This window comes from Sapajus apella, unplaced genomic scaffold (genome assembly GCF_009761245.1).
Source record: "Sapajus apella isolate SASKATOON/1434 unplaced genomic scaffold, GSC_monkey_1.0 scaffold53, whole genome shotgun sequence".
NCBI lineage: Eukaryota > Metazoa > Chordata > Mammalia > Primates > Cebidae > Sapajus > Sapajus apella.
In genome coordinates this window covers 12,738,548-12,739,038 of record NW_022436993.1, presented here as the reverse complement: position 1 = coordinate 12,739,038, position 491 = coordinate 12,738,548, and the positions used below count along the sequence as shown (strand labels likewise).

Sequence of the window (491 nt, the reverse complement as noted above, 5' to 3'; positions counted from 1 at the left end):
AATGCTTTAAAAATGTGTTATTTACATATCTTTAAGAACATTATATATAATTGAAAATGAAATTCAAAGTATTCAGCTATCTAGAGACAAACAGGGACAGATTTGTGGCTTAAGAGCCTCAAGGAAACTGGTGGCTCAGAACAGCAGAGTTGTAGATGGTTTTAAAAAGAAAAAAAAGTTGGCCGGGCGTGGTGGCTCATGCCTATAATCCCAGCACTTTGGGAGGCCGAGGTGGGCAGACCACTTGAGGTCAGTAGTTGGAGACCAGCCTGGCCAACATGGTGAAACCCCATCTCTACCAAAAACATAAAAAATTCGCTGTGTGTGTACTGTGCACGTGCCTGTAATCCCAGCTACTTGGGAGGCTAAGGGAGGAGAATCACTTGAATCTGGGAGGCAGAGATTGCACTGAGCTGAGATCACACCATTGTACTCCAGCCTGGGTGACAGAGTGAGACTCTGTTTTTTTTTTTTTTTTTTTTTTTTTTTTT

General features: G+C 42.0%; 1 protein-coding gene across 3 annotated transcripts in view; it reads right to left on the bottom strand.

The window, feature by feature from the left end:
* Positions 1-491, bottom strand: part of NMT2 (N-myristoyltransferase 2) — a 50,825-nt gene that overhangs the window by 35,323 nt on the left and 15,011 nt on the right. The gene's annotated exons all lie outside the window — the stretch shown is intronic.